This window comes from Myzus persicae, unplaced genomic scaffold (assembly GCF_001856785.1).
Source record: "Myzus persicae strain clone G006 unplaced genomic scaffold, MPER_G0061.0, whole genome shotgun sequence".
Classification (NCBI taxonomy): domain Eukaryota; kingdom Metazoa; phylum Arthropoda; class Insecta; order Hemiptera; family Aphididae; genus Myzus; species Myzus persicae.
Genome location: NW_019102874.1, coordinates 130,688 through 151,255, shown reverse-complemented (window position 1 = coordinate 151,255; position 20,568 = coordinate 130,688). Strand labels below are relative to the sequence as shown.

Genomic DNA, 20,568 nt, shown 5'->3' with positions numbered 1-20,568 from the left:
AAATATTTGACAACAATTAGACAAACACTGACGAGTGAATAAATCTGAGCAAACTGAACACCGAACATAATAGTTGAATAACTTGAGTGGTATAAATTTCGACCGTAGTACAGATAGTACAGTACTATATTATCTGAGCATCACTATTATTAGCTATTGGTAATTAAATTATTCTATTGATAACTTCTTATTAAGTTTTAAAATAATATCTAATACGGGATCTCCCGGATATGCCGGATACGGAATAAAATTAATTCTTGGATAGAATAAATAATTGAATACTACTAAGTATTATTAAATAATTGGGATTTAATTATTTCGTTTAATGGAATACAATATATACCGTTTTGCGTTATATTTTGTTAAACGTTACGTTTTGTTTTGTGTTATTTATTTATTTACGTTTATCGTTTTCCGTTATAATTACGTTTACAAATTTCAATCGTTTTTTATCAAATATAACGTTATAATCATAACGTTATTATAACGTTTGCAAGCCCTGCGTATAATACTTTATCACATATATCTGATGAGTGTTTATTGGCTAATCCAATATTGCTTAATACATATAAAATAGATATTTAATATAAAAAATATAATTGCAGATAACCTTATATCACGGACCTATTAACTTTAGTACACAAAGTTAAATAACTCAAAAACGACTAGTTTGAATTTTGATTTGGTATGTCATTGTGTAAAGACAAATTATCCACTAAAAATGTACAATACAAAAATTGTGCTCTGATAAAAAAAAAGAAGTTTGTATGTCCAATGCCCACAAGACGCTCTTTAAGTAGTACAATTAATAATCACAAAAATTTGAAAATATAGTTTTGATTTAGGTATATTTAAAAATTCAAAAAACGAGATTTTGAATTACTGCATTGTTGATGAAAAAAGGTGGGTGGTAATGCTTGGTGTATCATCCTGTGCATAATATTATGGTAGGTAGTTATGTCTGTTATGATAGTCAAGACTATTTATCTTAAACAATGTATTTTGACGTGTGAAAAACGTGTGTTGTATTGTTCATTTTTATAACTTTAATATGGTACTGTTTGGACAGAGGTAGTTATAGATTTTCAGAGGTACCTGCAGTGGCAGACTGTATGATCGACGACCTACGGTTTGCGGTTATTGTGTATCATTATGAATCAATGGAACATTTATGCGAATAAATCGAAAACCAGATAAATCGTCGTGATGGTTTGATATTATTTTTTATAATAATTACGAACAGTAATAAATTGTCATACCTCCGGTCCCCTCCGTCTCTACAATTTATATACCTATGTATTTTTATATAATATTATGTGGCATATTCATAAGTTCATAAGCATAACCAATAAAAAAAATATAGTTTATGCCTTCATTATACCACTACTGCAATGTATTGTAGTAAACAAACTTTTTACTACTTAGTACACAACTCTTTAACAATAGTTTTAAATCGTCCCAGTTTTTGTTTAAGGTAAAATTACGAAATTAATTTATTATAATAGCTTTCCGGTTTTCCGGTTCTAATATTTTAAACGATGATAGTTTTGGTAATCCTTGGTATAAAAAAAAAAAACAAATAAAATATAAAAATCTCCAGTTAGTATTATTATCACACAATAATTTTATGGTTTAAGACTTTTTGAGTATAGGTATACTTATTGGACCATATTACAATATATTATTATGTTCATATTGATATAATGATATTACATTTTCACAAGATGTTGTAACTTGTAGTTTTCATGTCGATGCAATAATCATGTAATAGAACAAATTATTTCGTCTTGTATTCATCTGAAAGAAGACAACGAAATAAATAAATAAAAACAGATTACAAGGATTAATGAACACCTTAACAAGCTGCGATGTCTGAATAATAAAAAAGTTAGCGGTTTCTTTGTGTTTGTTTGTTTGACGTTTTTTTTTGGAAAATCGAAATAAACAACAACTACTCTGCTCGCGATTATATAATTTGTCAGTAAAACTCGAGTACACAATGCGTCTTATTCGTTGACTTTTATGCTCGTATACATGCATTCCTCTCCCCCTCCCAACCTGCAAGGTCTTGGCATTTTTATCTTAAATATATTTTTTAGCATACGCGGTCTTGATTTATAAAATAATTTATCGCATTATATTCTTTTGTCTTTCAGCTGTTTAAACAATACAATTTATTCACGCACAAAAGGTTGGTACAATGTTTAATCTTCTTGCTTTCTATAGACATTGTTTTGCCATATTCTCGTTGTTGTTATTATTATTGTTTTTTTTTCGCTCGTAATAAACGATCAACAGTTAACCTTTTGACTTTATATAGAACGAGATGTGCAAGGTCTTTATTGCACTTGACACTAGCTGACAGTTTTGTTTATATCATTCTTTAACGACGTGATTTTTTGCACCATCGAAACTTTTTACGCCTAACTGTTGTTAATTAAACGGACACATTTGTACGCGTCCCGTGAACCGAAACCGCACACGCCGCCGCCAGTCGTTCCGCGTCCTCTCGGCAGCAGTGTGCCATTCGTATTCATTTTCAGTAGCACGTATTTTACAAATTATAATTTGTTTAAAAAACTGCCAGCAAGAATAGACGTGAAAGCAAAGAGAGAAAGAGAGAGAGAGAAAAAAAGGGTATAGCGGCTGAAAACGTTCGTGTTGCCCCACTTGTCAACCTTTTTCAATGTTATGAATTGAGATAGATATTTACAATTGCTTTTTTCTTTTGTTTTATTTTTTTCCCCACAAGAGAAAAATAAAAGTCAAAAAGGTTTCGAATACAAATCCTACAATATAGTAGCACGTGTAATCATAATTATAATATATAATCGTATATCATATTATTATTGTTGTTCTTTATACATACGAATAATGCTCGTCGACTTATTATTAATGCCATATTATTATACTAGCTAATTTTAAGCATTATTTTTTTGTCTTCTAAACAAAAGAGTCTAATTAAAAGAAATTATTAATCATTAAATAGCAGCTTTATTACACAGTTGTTATGTAAACTATAACTGTCATAGTATTAAGTCCCTATACATGAAAGAATAACCTACCTATGTTTAGTCTGTGATTGCAAATTGAAGATAAATGAATCATGTAACGTTATGAGTGCATCCTAATTGAAACACTCCACATATTAAAAGTTTATCTCCTCGAGTTCTAGAATATTTTAGTATATTTATATGATTAAATATTAAATAAATTAAAAATATTCTGATAAATATAATTTGCTTTGCTTAATATAACCACATAAGTTGCAGAAAGCACTATTTACAAATAATTTACTCGGATTTATTTAAATCTTATATAATATACAATAGAAGACAATTATGATATTACTTATAAATAAAATACAATTATGTATTTAGTACATTTATCTAGACTTTGACTTCAGACACAGAAGCTATTTTTACTTGCAGTTTTTATTACATAAAGAATTATCTTATCAGCCTGAATCAATAATTACCATTTTAAAAATTATTGACAATTTATTCTTGGATTGATTTAAGTCAGTAGACATGTTTAACATTAACGAAATGAAATTAAAATGTAACTATAAATTATTTCATTGAAGTTTTTAATTTAATGCATTTAAATAATATATTATCGTGATTGTAGACGTTCTCTGAAATAGAGTTATCTCGATAGAAATATTATAAATGCATAATAAACGTTAACACAAAATTTATCTAGTTACAAAATAAAATTTAAAATTACAAAATTTTTGGTTTACAAAATAATTTCAAGCATGGTAATTTTATTTTAATTATCACCCAAGTTTGTGTGGGTATAGCTATTAACAATACTTTAAAAAGACAATTGTTGCATTTTAACTTTACGACCAATTTATTTTGCCCACAAGCTATTAATTGCGGTTGTATATAATTAATGATGCAAATCATATAGTTGCTGAATGATTCAAATCGTTCGTATATTGTGGGACACAACGGTATTAATAAAATAATAATTTATACTAGTAATTTTCATATTAAATACCAAATGCTTAGTGGACTTGCTCTGGGAATAAGTCACATGGTACCTAATCAGCCTAGAATACCTGCAGTGCTAGTTAATGATTTCCCCATGGACACCCTGAGGGGCGAACGTGGTACAAGAAATCCAGAAACTGCCTAATGTATATGTGACCTCGTTCCGATCCCGAGGAGACCGTCAGGTAATAAAGTATTGTGTACTTGGATATTTAAAAAAAAAATAAAGTTAGAATACACCTACAATATGTTTTTGAAATCGATCAACATAATATTGTTTTATTGAAAAAACAATAAAGTGAATACCTAGTAAAATAATCACCCTAGCTATTAAGTGTAAATAATATTAATATGTTGTTGTTTACTTTTATAGTTAAGAAATAAAACTTAAAACTTAAGACTTGTGTTTAGTGTTTTATTTGCTCCATATATTATGATATCTTTGTTTTATATGATTTATTTTTATTTTCCTGAGTTGGAGATAACACAAAAATTAATAATTTAATTAAAATTATAAACATTATAATAGTGCATAACCAAATGTTCTAGTGTATTATGTTATTCTAATTAAACTTTCAAAATAAAGTTTTTACAACCGAATTCTCTATTATTATTTATATAAATATTTAAATAATTTAAATTTGGAACTAGATATTTATTTTATTAACTTCTAACAATTATTTAAAATGAAAACTGTGTATTCATTATTGTTAGCGAAATTGTGTTAAGTTGGTTTAAAAAAAACATTACTTTGTAAAAAAGACGTACAAAATAACTAACATTTTCCGCAATACTTGAGCTAACACTTTACTTCTAATTGAAATTGAATTCTTAACACACACATTTTCCTAGACCTAACAATAACTAGCGATTATTATTGAATTCTCACTGATAAAATGTCGGATGGGTAATGACTAATGAGCTATTTTACAGACATTATGAAGGAAGTATGAAATAATGTATCTAGCATTATTGAAAAAAAGTACAAAGCAGTACAAAGTATATTGTACGTTATGATTTAAGAACAAAAGGTTTCTTACCTTGTCTCAATAATTCGAGTGTGTTAATACGATTTCCTTCCAAGGAGATTGACAATACGGATGTAGCGTGATTCAGAATTCCACGACTTTATTGTTTGAACAAAGTTTAAAAGAAACGCTGACAAAGTAACGACTTCCGGTTTTGATCGATATGGACGACTACGAAAAGCTGAACATAATATTATTGTGTGTGGTGGCATTATAGTCGCCGTATGCAATAGAGTGCGATTGATCGTTTGCTGATTGCGTAAACCAATAGAATTACGATAGACATAGGAAATAACGTTCTGATTGGTTGCCTTGAAAGACTTTTGAAACCTTTGGGACAACACCTGAAACAATACGTCACGCCCCTAATATAATAATACCAATTGTTACAATATACCTATAGCCGTGTAGGTAATGTAGATTTGAGAAAAATCAGAACAAACAAAATATTTATTTACCGTTCCGGATAGGATGACGTGTTATTTTATGTACATTTTTTTGTCGAATTTTTAAGGTCTTAGGTTTCTATAATAATTCATACAAATTAATATGCCTTAAATTACTATAGTAATAGGCAAACATATTTTTTTACGCAGTTCTGTCTGCCTGTCCGATTGAGTGGACCAACATCATTGTTTCTTAATTCATATAGTTTATAAATAATTGCCTTTAGTTAATAGTTATACATACTTAACGTAATGTTCAATATTAGTTCGAAGATTTTGAAAACACTTTCAGATGCTAGTTGAAAACTCTCTCAATGTTTTGCATTTATTCAGTTCTTCAATGCATTTTTATTTTTTTGACAATAAGTATGGTTATAAGATATATAAAAATATAACTTTTTGATATAATTTGGATACTGCAAAACCAGGATAAGTTTTTTAACTATACAATCAGACATTTTTGGTAGAATAAATGATCATTTATTAGTAATAGTTTTTCTTTTGGTAAACGAATCATTGCTAACATTGTCTATAAGTAATTTAATGGTTGATTCTTTTTCATCGTCTTGTTTCATACATGGTCTTTTATATTTCCAATTTAACGAAGAAAATAAATAAAAAGAGAATCTTCTTGATTAGTGAGCAAATTACAATTCCCATTTGTTAGAGTACCTAATTGAAGTATATGTAATAAAATACATTTTATAGCACTAGTAAATTGCAAGAAATTTGGGATGTTATTGGATTGAAATTGAACTCGCATAAGCCCGAAGAATTATTATTCGATAACATCTTGGCTTATTTAAGTTGAAATAAATTTGAATCCATGATTCAACAGTAGATCTTTTGATTTATTTATTTATGATTTTATTGGGGTAGCAAATCCAATATGATACTTATTTTTTCGGGATTTTCCACAGAGGCATTATTACATCTACGGGTTTAAGTTCGTATAAAATTACATTATGTAACTGTTTTCATTATACTTTCTTTAAGTACTATATTTCCCGTACAAATAGGTTGTTTGAATATCTGTATTCACAGCATAGTTAGAATATAATATTGTTTATTATGTGAGCCGAACGTGAGAAAAATAAAAACTAGATAATATAATAAGATGGCTACTGCAAATCGTATTGATTTACACAAATAAACGATTTTGTTATGCTATGCAATTGGTTATATATTTCGATATCTCACTATTCATTAGGACATATCAATCAACTATACAATTAACAATTAACTTATGCAGTTTGTGAAAATTCTTGTGACAATAATTGTATAATGTATAAGTTTTTTCGTTTTTTTGTTTTGTAATCGTTGTGAAAAATCCCGCGAGGAACCTTGTATTGAAATGTCAACCATTTTGACCAAAGAACAAAAGACATTATCAATATAAATTGATAAAAATTAAAAATACTCACATTTTTGTTGTACTATGTTGGTGTGTTCAAGTCACAAACACCAAAGTTTGGTGAGATGTTTTAAATTGTCTGTTTTTTTTTTCAAATGCAACGACAGTGTTCAACGGAGGCGTACGCTTAGTTTTTTATAATGCGCGACGTTATTGTAATATTGGCTTTGATACGTATTGAAAATAAATTACATTGATAGTAATAATATTATAATATTATTATGAAGCATATGTGTGGATATTTACGTATTAACATTATTTTAAATTTGTAAATTTTAGTTTATAGAACCACCGCATCATTTAAAATACATTTTCAGTTTTTAATTATTTTAATGAAAACCACTGTAGCTATATTTGCTTAGATGCTTAGTTATTTTTTAAAATGATAGGTTGTAAGTGAAATAATGTGGTATTGAAAAGGTCAAAATCAATCTTACAAAATAGTGGTCGCTTCGAAATTGGCGTTCTTTATGGAACAAGGTCTAAACAAGTCTTTTTTGTGTTCATTAAAATTAATTACAAATTGATTTGCTGTGGGTGCGTTTCTGTGTTGGGACGGTTTAATTTTTTTTTACTGAACATATTATGATAATAATACGAACAAAACTTCTTAAATTCTAATGATCTTTATTGGGGCTGGTCTATAATTTTCTGGGTCACAATAATAATTACAATATAAAAGAGTAGAACTAAAATACTTCACCAACTAATATTATAGCTTCATAAAAATAGATACAGTGGTTTTTTTCTTTAGATTAAGTATTTAAATTATACTTGCATATCAATAAGTTTTAGAAATGTGATCTGTGGTTTTTTTGATGTTTTCTTCGATAGGGCTAAAGGCCTCGAAGAAATTAAATATAATTAAATAAATAAAAGAATATAAATCTTTTTTTTTTATAGTTTGGTATTACCTATAATAATAATTAGAACAATTAATTAATAAACCTAATCAGAAAGAAAGATTGGTTAAAATGGTAGATTAGTTCTTAGGAAGTATGTGACTTGTGGTAAGGTTTTAAATCAAATAATATAACACACAGTATATTAAGCATGTATATCTATATAATTGTATTTTACACGTACTTACAACTGATGAACCAAAAAATAAATTGACAAAAAAAGATGATGTTTTCTTAATAATTTGAAATAAAATACATAAAATAATATTCTAATATATATTTTTAATTAATCCATTGTGTGTAGGAAGCAGGTAAAATAATATGAATTTTTAATGATACATTTTTGGATATTTTAGTTTCAACATGAATTATTTTTCAGCTCTTAGTAAAAAAAAAAAAAATGAAAATATAAGTATCTTTTAATTTTTTATTTGTCACTATCCAGTTACAACTGATACCTACCCCAAATTGGATTTATTTCAGACAATTGCGTTAAAGCTTAAATTGTATTCTCGCTTCTTGTTTCAGTAATATTTTATACTTATTTAAAACTGTATATATTTAGAGTACTCTAAAAATGTTTTTGAAACTGTATACGTTTATGAAATAATGAATGAAACCGTTGTACGCGGTAAAAACATTGTACTTAATAGTTTATATTCAATGTTATTTGACTGATTTAGTCAAAGTATTATTATCGTGGCGTTTCCACTTTTGTAAGGTGATGCTCTCATTTCGGTTTTCACTCTCAAACGCCAACGATCGTAAAGGTCAAATAAAAACATCAATGAGGCAGAATATACGAGCTTAGGAAATGTTATTATTGCAGAATATCGCTGTAATAATAATATGACTATAATAAAATATATTATATAGCAAGGGATCTATATATACCTATATAATGTAATGGGTATATAATATATATAGCAAAAGATTTATATATATATATATTATATATGTACACCTAATTTATGTAGACAGTGTTATATACGTGGTTTTGTACGTATTTTTAAGAAGACGTCATAAACATCACCGGTGCATTAAAATGTAAAACATATTACTTCAAAAGTTTAACAATAAATATCAACTTATGATCTTAAGTAAAATACGTATTACATAGTAACATACCATAATTTAAACATAATGGTAGTCATCAATATCGTATAGGCTTAAAAGGGTTAATGTTATCTTAATATAGGTCATTATAAGTTATGTTATATAATATAATAATAATATTATTGTCGATTCCTGTATCGTTTCCATCTTCTTTTCGGTCGGCCAGTGAGATATTATATTGTTCTACGATTAACTTAAAAAAACTACTCGGAGATATTTTATTAGGATAAACCACTACATTTTGCACTTGTATGCAATTATTTTTCCAATAAGATTATGTAGAAGAATATTTGCGAAATATTAGAAAGTATAATATTTCACCAAGACAACGAAAATATTATTTTATGACAGTTGTAGCTGATTGTACTTGATTTCAGTTTTAATTTTGTTCAAAGTTTTCAGTTTGATTTTTAGTTCCAAGTCATTAAAAATATATCTCCGAGCTCACATAAAATCGAATCCACTGAATAATATTTTTAATACTTACTTTGAATTATCCAGACAATGTACAGTTATGTTTTTACTAAAGAACATTAAAATATAAATATTACATTAAAAAAAAAATATATTTACCACTTTGTTCGTTTACAAAATAATCATTTGTGAACAATAATAATATATATATTAATATGACAAATATTTAACTACAAATTGCATACATTAAACAAAAATGTAGATCCGTATTATATATAATTAAACTCTTGAAAACCTAGTTTTCGGATGTTTAAGCATTTCTAACTAGACACTACTAAACTAGTAATGAACAAATTACAACTCTGCATACGATTCAGCTGTTTTTTTCATATTCATCGTCCATCTATTATTATATTCTAGATCACTTCAAAGTTGTTGAAGTGTTTTTACAAGACTGACACTACAGTTTGTGTTAAACACGTGGTTGCCATGTTTTATTGCTTACACGATGTTTCTTAAGTGCTCTTCTCTACTATATTATATTTTATTTTTAGTAAATTATAATAATAATATGATATAATATTGAACAGTCGAGACCGTGCATTATAATATTCTTCACACTCCAACTGCGATTGTTAATGTTCTATTATTTTTATTAAAAAATGTTTGGTAATAGTGATAGAGCCAGTAAAGATTTCAAACATTTTTTATCAAAATAGCTGAAAGATGTCATTTTCTCTTCCTTTTTCGTGAAGTACCTATCCCCCCCTCGCCCAATTCTCAGCGATGACGGCGTTATAACCGATGATGATGATAATTTGTTGTTGCAATTATATCAAGACACCGGATATACCTTTATTTATATTCATATTAATTACCAGTGCTCTGTATTCGATCGGCGAATTGCGTGGCCGAGTGTCAGGAAAAAAAAAGAAAACGGGAAAAAAACCACCTCGTAGGTTAGGTTCTTTTCCGCATATTATTGCTATGTACGATATCAACCTTGTATCAGCGGCGGCGGCGGCGGCGGCGGCGGAATATCGAAACAGTCTATAAATAAATCTTGACTCAGCAATAGGAATAGCGTCATAAATCAAGTGTCCATCGAGTAAGTAGTGCGCGGCCAGCAGCAGCGAATCTGCAGTGGCGTGTATATGTATAGCGTAGGGGTGCGTTCGAGTCATCGTGCAGACCAGTGATGGTGAGGTTCGACGAGAGGGTTCACGGGAGGAGCGCGAATAAAGGGGTTGTGTTGGGGGGGGGGGGGTATATTCGATGTCAAATGTTCTTTTATTACCGCTGTGCTTGCTGCGTGGAGTATATAAGGATGCTCTACCGTATATACATATATGACATGGTAAAGTCTCTTTTTTTTCTTCACCTCAACCCCCTTGCCGCTCACCACCACCCCATGCCGACCCACCAGGGCCGAGACAGGGACCGACGGAAAAACGCGTCAGCTGTTTTATCCGGAGACGCACGTCCGCTTCGCACACAATTCTCCGCGCTGCCGATGCATTTTTACGCGGAGCTCGGGCGCTATTGTTTTAAAAAAAAAATCCCGTCGGCGTGGACCGTTTGTTATTTTGAGCACGCCGCTGGAGCCACTCGCTTGAAATCTAATATTTTTATTATTATTATTACACGCGTGTACGACATAATATAATAATACTATTATACTATGTATATGCATTATATATATGTGTATATATATATATATACCTGAGCACTCGTGTATTGTATTTAAGCACAATACATAATATAGTGAGCACTTCGGTACGCCCGCGCTTACACGGTGATTTTTTTCGAACGTTTTATACCACTACTCATTTTCCCGGTCGAGTATTGTGTTTGTGTTATTTTTATGTGTGGGTGTATGTGTAATGTGTACATAGAGTTTGAAGCACCCACCAAACTACCTACTCGTTTTTACGATTTTCTATCACACCGCTACTGATTTTTTAAGGGTTTCGATTTTTTTTCCTAAACGGTAACTCACACTCAATGCCGGAAGTTAACTCTGAATATCTTACATCATTTTCATAAATAGAAAGTGTGTAATATTGTGTAATAAATAATAATATACAGACTGTATAATGCAGTATATACATTATACACCATATAAGAATATTGACTGACTAGTGATTTTTTATTTTTAAACTCTTTTAGTTCCACAATTTCACTTTCAACTTTAAGTATTTTCTTCTCAATCACGTAAGTTTGTTCATGTGCTGAAAGTTTCTAGACCCCGATTTTAATCTTACAATGTTGAACTTCATTTCAATATTTGAGTTTTTGTGATTAGCGACCGCAAAATCGTCTTAAAATAACATTGTGGTCGTGATTATTAGCTTAATGGGCATAAATAAGAGATGGTACATCTTTAATTTTTTGGATTTTAACATTTTTTGAATTGTACATTAATTATTATGTTTAATCATAATTACCTACATAGATGGCATGCCACTCTCGTATAATATAGGCTCGCACGTTTACACGATTAAAATCTCTACGATAAAAATAATTCTTGTATAAATAGTTGAATTGGAATATTATAAGTAGGTATGTTAAAAAAATCAACATTTTATTTGCATAATATAATTTGTACAATGTTATAAATTATAATTATAATTATATATTTATATGTAAATTATAGACACAGGCATAATAATATATTTACATATCATTCGTTAATTTTTCCTGTTTAAAACCAAAATGTCTTACGCAAGACAAAACTTTTATTATGATTTTTCAAATAAATTTTTCTGCACTTACAATCAACGAAACGGTTTCATATTATCATTGATTTGTATTTTTTTTTACATTAATCGGACAAATCCTGCAATTCGACACTCCTTTTTATTTACCTTTTATTCTATTTCATTATAAGCCAGTGTTCGTTTTTTCCTCTGCTCTTTGAAAATCTCACTATTCAGTATTCATAATTAACGTACCGTTTACAGAAATTTACAATTATCACGTTATCTACCGTATTAGTTCAAACAAAAAGTTTGCTTGGGAAAATAAAATAAATATTAGAATATATATTATGAGCAGACCAGGGTATATTATTGTTTATTGAGCATGAAAAAACAGTGTAAACACTAAACTATATACAATTATATTTTATTGTTAATATTCCTAATGGCATTTATTTATTTTAGAATTAAAATCTATTCAAATAAGGCTTAGGTAATTGATTTAATGGATTTAATGGCATGCACATTAGTTATTTTAAACTTCAGACTACTTAAGATACTTAACTGTTTTCTTTAATTGAAAACTCAAAAATTAAATTAGAGGTGACGCAATCCAAGGTTTCTAGATATATAGAATAATATAAATTAACAAAACTGCTGAGTTAACTAAAGTCTAAAACTATCAAGTTTATTAGTGAGCTAACGATCAACATAAATTCGTTCAGACCAGTCTTATTATAATATAGGTACTTACCCTATTACGTCAAATATTAGCAACAGTTAAGTTATGTCATTAGTGAGTAGTTGTGTCGAGAGGACTCTGTGCCGATTACGCCAATTAGGTGTTCTGATATTTCTATATTATTTAGTGTCAAAAAAGACATTTTACTAGTTAAGCGTTGCAGGCTTTAAGCTCTCTCATATCTTAAATTCTGTGTGGTGTATTTTTGTATCTTGTAACAAATTTTAGAGCAGGAAAATGCTTCAATCTTCTACTCCGATGGTTGTTTCTAGTTGAAAATAGGACATAGTTGGTAGGTAATCTATGAAATCAAAATAAAAAAATTCTGAATAATTTTAAAAATTTTAAAAGAAAAACAACCAAAAAAATCTTGCATTTTGCAATAGTACCCGTAGATGAAGTGAAACTTGTGAACAGAGGACATGAAAAAAATGTTCATCATGGTCAAATATTAAGTTTGTGATGGAAAAATAATAATAAATGTAATTTTTAATTGAAATCAATTAATTATTATTATATAAAGATAAGACATGTATTATTATTTGTTGCCATATAAACTCTAGGGTCCAAACAGACGACCGGATTTAGTCGGAAAGCGTCTGATCTTTGGTTTTTTTAAATAAATAGAGTTGGATTGTTGTAAACAGACAGTGACAGTAACCTGGCCAGTCAATTCACCGGCTCCGGAATATTTTCTGAGCTAGGAAGAACACAGAGACCGGCCAGCAGAATCCGAACGTTTGATTGGACCTTCAGTGTTAATTAAGCCACTCCCCTAACGCTTTTTGGTCACAACGGCTGAGCCCATGAATCCGACTTACGCTACCGTGTCGAATGAAGTTCACTTCAAAACTGGAATATTAACGCGACATCTGTTTTCGACCAATCGATTCAAAAAGGAACTGCCACAGAGAAATGAGATGTTCACTAAATATCTTTATTAACTGTTCAGGATATCATTTCAAAATATTAAAATGGCTTTTTTGAGCTATTATTAGATATTTTTAACGATTGAATATTTTCAATCCTAATTCTATAGGTTCTTCGTAAAATGATCACGATTTTGTGTAGTAATTGAAGTTCAAATTTAAACAAAATTTGTCAAAATCACGGAAATTTCAAAATTAATTTATAATTAAAAATACATACAATTTTTTATTTTAATACCTAATGGCTAATAGGCATTAAAATTATAAATACGACGTTTTCATAACATGTTCCTACTGGAATTTAAAAATATTTAATTTTAATATACAAAATAACGATTTTAGTTATTTTGTTGTAATTCAAAAAAACATTGATCGTAACAGGTACTTAAAACTTTTTGCCATAACGTTGCAGTAACGTCATGGAATTTAGGATTAGAGTCTTTTCATAATTTAAAACTTTTTGATAACACTCCCTCTCAACAACAATAAACATAACAAATAAACAAAATCTTTCAACAATAACATTTAAAACTTAATTTAATGACCTATTACAAATATGCATATTATTTGTTTTCACGTAATCGTTAGCTCATATATTGTCCACGACCGCCTCCAGTGCCGCAACTAGGATTCTTGGGGCCCCGGACACAATCAATTTTGGGGGCCTTGAGCGGAAAGACCAAAAGGCTTAAGGACGTAATATTTTTTTATACGCCCATAACTGATAACTCATAAGTTTTACAAAGATAATGATGGTGGAATGTTAAGAAGCCTAAAAAAAGCCGGTATACATATTGATAATATACTATTTTTATTACTTTATTATGGTTTTTTTTTCAATACAAATATTAATTAAAGAGTAAAGACTCAGTATATATTATGTTAAAATTTGATTATGAATGAGCATTGCAAAACATAAATATTAGATTTATACCATTATACTTAAATATTTATAGTTACAAAAACATTATTTTAAATGATAAAAATAAAAATAAGTCGTTGATAATTAATAAAATATTAATTCATCACATCTGCGTAATATTGACGACTAAAATAAAAATAATATAATATGTTCCATAATCATCATACAATATAATATTGTATATAAAATTATAATAATAAGAAAATAAAATGCAATACCTAGTTCCTTTCAACTCATTATTTAAGAATGGAAATTCATTTTTCTTGCTTTTAAATAAGAAAAAAATTTTAAAATTCTTAAAAAAAACTTAATATATAACTATGGGTAACAGACAATAATTAATTAATTTGAATTACCTGGAGCACATTCTGTGACTGAGGTGAAATTACTATTACTTGCATTAGTTTCATTAACATCAGAATCATCTAAAATATGATTGACAAAAATTTAAATAATAAAATATACCTACATTTATATATTTGTATATAACAATATAGATTTAAAAAAATATTAATGTTCAAAAACTGGGTGTTAGGGCTTGGTTAATAGTTATTCAATTGTTAAAATACTGATAAAATATATTATTATATAAATCAAAAGTCAAAATTACTTACCATTATTTTTTGATTGTTTTTAAAAATAAACATATCAAAGGATAATTTAAATTTTCTTATTTTATCCTCTTTCTTCAATTTCATTTTTCTTTTGGCGAAACCACTGAGTTTTGACATGATCAAATGATTTACAATAAGTCAAAAAATATATTAAGCTTATTAATTATTATAATATGGTGTACGGTGTACGTCTACATTTCTAACATAAGTCACGAATGATGAATGACGGAATCACCGTACCACACTACCACACAACGAATTAAAATATTTTCTGTTATATTTTTCGATTATTTTATTGTTCACCGTCGTCTACCTTTCCACGATAAGATCGGCTATCGCAGTATCGCAGTATTCGTTCCCGGAATATCAATTCTATTTTTAACTGTTACAACTATAATATTATGTTTTAATTACACAGTAATTTCAAGGAAAAAAAATAATAATTCGAACCAAAACCCAATAAGGCAATAACACAGTCTATTCAAAAATAACAATATATTAATTTTACTAGGTATATTAGTTTATGATATTTTGATGTCCGTGATATTTTTGGGGGCCCCAAAGTAACTAATAAAAACATACAATTAATTTGTATTGAATTTAACATAATGAAATTATTTAGAGGGAGGTGGGGCCCCGGAACTAACTACAAGAGGCCCCTTTACAGGGGCATTGCCCCTGCCGTTTTTGCGGCACTGACCGCTGCTAAAAGCGATACGCAACACACCATTATGTCTGATTTCAAAAAAACCACCACAAAACTAAGTCACTAACAAATATCAACCAATAATCCAATTTCCCGCGTTGATGTGATTTTCAATAAATATGACACAATATCAGATGACAACAATGTGCCCTAGCCTTCTCAAAAGCACCCAAACATTGTAATCGTGGTAATACGTAGGTATACATTCCTTACATCTCTTGTACCTACATACTCCCACCGTGTAAATTAATTATATGACCAGTTTGCCAAAATAGTTGTTTTTACTACTTATAATATGAGGATTGTCCTGTGTATATAAACTTATGTTTCCAAATTACAGTATCCTATTTATACAGTAATTTGTTTAGCAGATAACTTTTCTGAAAATGTTGAAGGTTGGTTTAGGCTAGGTGATCAAATAATCCAAATTCAAACGAGTTTTCATTTTTGAGTTCTTCGACATCCAGGATAGATTCATGATATTGGGTTTAGAACATATGGGGCCTAAGGTTATTTGAAAATATTTGTAATTTATATTAATGTCTATGAATATTTATAACTTGTAAAAATGGTTCAAGTATAATAAATACTAGATTTGATATTACTATTTTGATTCTATTTGATATTTTTGTAAAACGATTTTTAAGGACATTATCCTTAACATAAACATTAAAGTATCTACTGCAAAACTATTCGACGAATTTTGAGTAAGGTACATTAACATTTTAAAAATATTATCCGATAAATAATTTACAGTAAAAATGGGGAGGGGAGTTTTTCTTGGAAAAACAGAAGTATACATATATCACCACAGATCGACATGGTGGATGAGCAATGAGCATGATTGGTGAATCACACTTTATATTGTATATATTATATAATATGTATGTAATTAATATTACACAGCTTCTCTCTCTTCTCAATTCGTAAAATAAAATTATTATAAAAATAATACCCACGGCCGAAAGAAAAAAAATGATTATTTTATAAAAAAAAAGATTACAAGTATGTGCTCGGTTACTCGTAGGTAGGAACCTCGGTTCAAGATATATTCAATTAATAATTTTACTCTGAAATGATTTCTTACTTTATTTTAATATTAAAAAAATATGACGTGCCCTGCAGCCTGAACTGTCGCTACACAAACTGAATAACTATAATTAATATTTAAGATTAAAAATATTGTAATATTTTATCCAAATCCACCTACTGGTTCTCTCAAATATTCTTTACAAAACATATGAAATAAAACTCTCGTATTAAAAAAAAAATTAAAAAAAAAAAAAAAAATTAATTTAATTAAAAACGATTAAAAAACACAATTGTGTGGTTCTAATATTTTATTAGCTTATAGTATATACCTACTATATAATACACATATGTGTTGCTCAGTCTGTCCTAAAAATTGTGTATAACTTCATGGCCCTAATTGTTTAGTATTAATTTTGTGATTTTACAAGAATCAAATGTTTTATTATATTATATAGTAGCCAATAGTACATACAGAACCGTTCTTACTGGTGGAGGGGAGGAGGAGGAGGAGGAGGAGGAGGAGGAGGACGACGACGAGGCAAGTGCACTAGGGTGGAAAATGTAACATTTTAAAAGGTGGCAATTGTTTGAATATTTATGTTTTATAGTGGTGCCAATGAATGTTAACACGGCACTGAGTGAATACATATTATAATATTTTCTTGGCATTTGCCAACAATATAATTTAATTATTATCTATTGTATATCTTGTAATATGATTACTATTTTTTTAGTAAAGTTATTATTTTAATATTTTCTATAAAAATCTGTGACCTCTAACTACGTGATTTCCATAGCGCAATATGATTTGGCCTATAGGTCACTGACTAGGTGTTTCCTTTTGCCAGTGGGCCTGGAGTAGTCCTCAAGTTGGGCTGAAAATTCACAACGTATATTATTATTTTCTATAAACAATGACATTTTCAAAGTATTTGGACTCATTTTATGCTATTTGTACCACAAATCTATTCACTCAGTTTGAGGTTACGTAGGTATAATTAACTGTAATAAGTTATAGTTAAATAATAATGTAAAATGTTATAATATTATTATTAATATATTAAAATGTATATTGTGTTGTTTTTGGAAAAAATAGTTTTATCTTCTGAACAAACAAAAAAATAAATTATTTATAAGTAGTAATGGAAAAAAAAAATCATTAGAAATAGAGACCGAGCTATCGTTTCCGCTTAGAATCATTTTTCGTATTCAATGATTTATCTTTGAATTTAAATTTAACACATACATTACAGTAACGTACTCAACGATGAAGTAATTTCGAAAGTTACAGCAAAACGATTTTTTATATTTGGAAAAACAACTTACTATGAGAAAATTATAATTGAATTGGTTCTATTATATTTATTTTTCTGGTTTACATTAATTGACTGTTTATTCCGTCATTATGAACAATATTAGTTGAATGTTATGTATATTAGTTACACAGAAAACGTCTATCATTATTGCTATATTGATTCCATAAAAATATAAAATACATAATATTAATTAAAATTTTTGTTTTCGTAAAATCTTTTAATAACTTCTTTCGGCCATATTCAAAGATAATATTTCTTAAGTTTTAATATTTATTAAATTCACATGAGATTCAGTGTGTTTTTTTTTTAATGCAATTTTAATTTATTATTATTTGTCTTATTTTAACTGTATGTATTTTGACTATGATGATTTAACAACAATGCTATTATAATATTATAATTCTACATTATATTTATTATTATTATATCAAATCACTTGTTAGTTTTGAATGAATTTAAATAGTTACTTTGAGTTTGAATGATAAATTGTACCCAGTGTTGGGAATAGATAACTAAATTTCTATCTAGATAAAGATAAAGATAAAGAATAAATATTTTATCTAGATAAAGATAGAGATAAATAAATTTAATTTTTATCTAGATAAAGATAATTAAACAACCATTTTATCTAGATAAAATTAAGATAAATTGTATAATATGAAAATTTATATTTTTTCGCAATAGATATTTAACTAATATTATTCTATCTCGACCATTCGTTAATTTTGTTTATTTAGAATTACACGATGTTACGATGGATAGGGGGAACGGGGAAAGAGTGCTGTCACCAATCAATATAACCGTAACGTGTGTTACTGAGTTAGTGTGTGTTAAATTAGTATCTATTTATGATATTTATAAATAGTACTCAGATAATAATACTGAAATAAACACAAATAAGTATCTAATCGACAAACCCATCGGCCATCATTATTGTTAAATTAGCCTATAGTAATATTTGTATATATACGATATACCATTAGCAATAAATTAATATTAAATAATAAATAATAACGAATAAAAATTTTAAAAATTCAATTGTAATTAAAACCAAAAAGTATGTCCTCGAATAATTTATCTAAATATCTAGATACGTAAATTGTTTATCTAAGATAATTTCTTAAGATAATTGTCAACAGTTTATTTATATTTATCTAGATAAGATAAAGATAATATTATTATTTATCTAGATAAATTATCTAGATAAAATTATCTAGATAATCCCAACACTGATTGTACCTATAGTATTTTTATAGCCTTGAAACCTTTACATTTTTTCAATATTATTCATTTATTGAAGTGAATCAAAATATTATAAAACTGTTGAGTGATAATTATTAAACAAATTATATTTTAGTATTTTTAGTATTTTTAATTATAAAACAATAATAATATAATTATATAAAAATTAATATCCAACTATAATATCAACATAATATATTGATCAATAAGTTATGTATACCAGGTAATGACTTATAAATTTGTGTTTAGCCAAAACTAACAGTTATATTGCACGCCGCTGTCTAATTTAAAAATGATTAGAGTTGACTGACTAATATGAATAGTGAATATAACATATACATACAATTTGTTAGAGTGATGTATTGTGGTTGATATTTGATAACAGTACCTACAGAATTATAACAAATATTTAAGAACAGTATTATAATAATTGCATAATCACAACAGTTTATACTTCATTCGTTATAATAATAATAATAAATAATATTTTGATTTAAGTTTTAATTACCCAATGTAGCTATGTTAGTTAAAATCTAAAATTTTACTTGTGCAACAACATTTATTATTATGAGTGTCGTTTACGATTATATTACTCATTATTGTTTCGTTTCGCTAAGAAAAAAAATATTGCCGAAAGGTATTTAAAATGCTTATTATATATTGTATCAAGGTAGGAATATTATGTATAAGAGCGGTGGTTCCCAAAACTGCTACTGGCTAGGTTAATTAAACAAAAAAGGGACTGGAATGTTCAGTACTTATATAGTATATATCATAAAGTTGGCGTGCCGGGCATCCGTATAATAAGTCATGTTGTCGTTAACAGGTTTTTCGAGTTGTGAAAACTTTTGTTGCCGAGTGTAAAACTTGTCCAATTTATTTTCAGCTCGGTATTGTACTGGTAAAATTCCGATTCCGGGACGTTAATTTCGCAGCATTGCGAATAATAAAGAAACCACAGTCGGCTCGGCGACGAGGTGCTGCGTTGGTGAGGGTCAAAAATGAACTATATTCTAACTATGTGTGCAGGGTACCTACCTACATA

At 28.1% G+C, this 20,568-nt stretch overlaps 1 long non-coding RNA gene across 4 annotated transcripts; it reads right to left on the bottom strand.

Moving 5' to 3' along the window:
- Nucleotides 1-1,580: 1,580 nt before the first annotated feature.
- Nucleotides 1,581-10,592, bottom strand: LOC111033328. Of its 4 annotated transcripts, none has more exons than XR_002604397.1 (3): nucleotides 9,481-10,592; nucleotides 5,042-5,373; nucleotides 1,581-1,797 (listed from the first exon to the last, which is right to left on the bottom strand). It is a non-coding gene; the product is annotated as an uncharacterized LOC111033328 (long non-coding RNA). The 4 variants fall into 4 exon arrangements; XR_002604398.1 differs by having other exon boundaries at nucleotides 9,395-9,493; XR_002604396.1 differs by lacking the exon at nucleotides 9,481-10,592 and adding an exon at nucleotides 6,900-7,958.
- Nucleotides 10,593-20,568: the final 9,976 nt, after the last annotated feature.